The 2539-nt window shown below is 42.7% G+C and overlaps 1 pseudogene; it reads left to right on the top strand.

Moving 5' to 3' along the window:
• Positions 1 to 1060: 1060 nt before the first annotated feature.
• LOC119532696 lies at positions 1061 to 2245 on the top strand (annotated as a pseudogene).
• The last annotated feature ends 294 nt before the right edge of the window (positions 2246 to 2539 follow it).

The following is a 2539-nucleotide window of genomic DNA, read 5'->3' as shown; positions in this document are numbered from 1 at the left end:
TTTTCCTGCCAGTTTCATTTATAAGCCCTAGGATATTTGTTGTGGATTTTTCAAGAATTTCTGAGTGTAGAATCATGTAATCTGCAAATAGGGAAATTTTACCTCTTCCTTTCCAATTCAGATACCTTATATTACTTTTTCTCACCTAATTGCTCTGGGTAGAACTTCCAGTACAAAGTTGAATGACCATGGTGACAGTGGGCATTTTTTCTTTTTCCAGAACTTAGATTGAAAGCTTTCAGTCTTTGGCAATTAAGAATGATGTAAGTCATGGGTTTTTCAAATATGCCCTTTTTCACATTGAGGACATTTTCTTCTAATCCTAGTGTTTCAAATGTTTTTTCCCAGAAGGTGCTGAATTTTGACAAATGAATTTTCTGCATCAATTACAATGATTGTGGGTTTTTTCCTTCATTCTGTTAATCTGATGTTTTATATTAATTGATTTGCTTAGGTTGGTCCACACTTGCATGCCTGGAATGAGTGCCATTTGATTATGTTGTATAATTCTTCTGATGTGCTGTTGGATCTACTTGTCTTATATTTATGTGGCTTTGGTATTGTATTGGCAATCATGAATAATACCACTATAAACTTTGGAGTACAATGTCTTTTCCTGTCCCTCCTTTCCATTCTTTTGAGTGTATACCTAGTAATAGGATTACCCGATCATATGGCAATTCTATAGTTAGCTTCCTGAAGAACCACCAAACTGCCTTCAGAGCAGATGCACCATTCTAAATTCCCAACAACAGTGAATAAGTGTACCTATTTCTCCACATCCTCTCCAGCACTTGTATTTTCTTTTAACAGCCATTCTCATAGGTGTGAAATGGTATCTCATTCTGGTTTTGGTTTTCATTTGCTTAATAGCTAGTGAAGTTTAGCATCTTTTCATATGTTTCTTAGCCATTTCTAGTTTGTGTTTGGAAAACTGTCTGCCCATGTCTTTTGCCTATTTTTTAATTGGGTTCTTTGTTTTTTGTTTTTGATTTGTACGATGTCTTTATTTATTCTGGATATTAAAACCATATTAGGCCACTGGGACTGTGTCCATCCCATGAGCACAGGCCTCCTGCTGTTCCATCACCACCACCAGTTTATGCCCATCACCTCAAAGCTCACCACGGATAAATACCTCATTGCTCTCATGGTCAACAATGGCTCCAGCATGTGCAAGGTGGGCTTTGCAGGTGATGATTCACCCCAGGCCACCTTTCCATCCATTATGGGGCATCCCCAGCACCTGTACATAATGATGGGCATGGGCCAGGAGGACTTCTATGTGGGTGATGAGGTCCAGAGGAAAAGATGTGTCCTGACCCTCAAGTACCCCATTAAGCAAGGCATCATTACCAACTGGGATGACATGAAGAAAATCTGGCACCATACCTTCTACAAGCTGCATGTTGCCTCAGAGGAGTACCCAGTGCTGCTGACTGAGGCCCCCTGAACATGAAGACCAACTGTGAGATCACCCAGGCCACCTGTGAGACTTTCAACACCCCTGCCATGTATGTGGCCATCCAGGCTCTGCTGTCCCTGTATGCCTCTGGTCACAGCATGGGCATTGTCATGGACTCTGGTTATGGGGACACCCACACTGTGCCCCTATACAAGGGCTATGCCCTGCCCCAGATCATTCTGCATCTGGGCCTGGCTGGCTGTGACCTGACAGACTACCTCATGAAGATCCTCAGGGAGTCTTGCTACAGATATACCACCATGGCTGAGAGGGAGATTATGTATGACATCAAGGAGAAGCTCTGCTATGTTGTCCTGGACTTTGAGCAGGAGATGGCCACCACTGCCTCATCCTCCTTCCTGGAAAAGAGCTATGAGCTTCCTGATGGGAAGTTCATCTCCATTTGCAGTGAGCAATTCTGCTGCCTTGTTGCCCTCTTCCAGCCTTCCTTCCTGGTCATGGAATCCTGTGGCATCCATGGAACTACCTTCAACTCCATCATGAAGTGTGATGTGGACATCCACAAGGCTCTCTATGCCAACATGGTCCTGTCTGGTGGGACCACTATGTTTCCAGGCATTACTGACAGGATGCACAAGGAGATCACAATGCTGGTGCCCAGCATGAAGAAGATCAAGTTCATTGCCCCCCTGAACACAAGTACTCTGTGTGGATTGGTGGCTTCATACTGGCCTCACTGCCAAAATTCCAGCAGATGTGGATCAGCAAGCAGGAATATTATGAGTTCACCCCTCCATTATCCACCAGAAATGCTCCTAGAGAGATTGTTAATTAGTTGTGTTACACCCTTTCTTGACAAAATCTAACCTAAATGAGATGAGATGGGCATGGCTTCATTTGGTTTTACATTAAAACCTAAAAGGTGTTATCTGTATGGTGCCTAAGAATGTCCACAAAGTAACCTCTTGACTCCATTTGAAATCTCTCAGACACTGAAGTTTTATTTCATTTCATTTCACATCCCCCTTTTGATCAAGAAGATGTTCTCAATCCCATGATGTCAGGTCAAAATTGTAATTAGTCCATATTGGTGAGGCATTATACTGTTTGTCT

Source organism: Choloepus didactylus, chromosome 4 (assembly GCF_015220235.1).
Source record: "Choloepus didactylus isolate mChoDid1 chromosome 4, mChoDid1.pri, whole genome shotgun sequence".
Classification (NCBI taxonomy): domain Eukaryota; kingdom Metazoa; phylum Chordata; class Mammalia; order Pilosa; family Megalonychidae; genus Choloepus; species Choloepus didactylus.
This window is presented reverse-complemented; position numbering and strand designations above follow the sequence as displayed.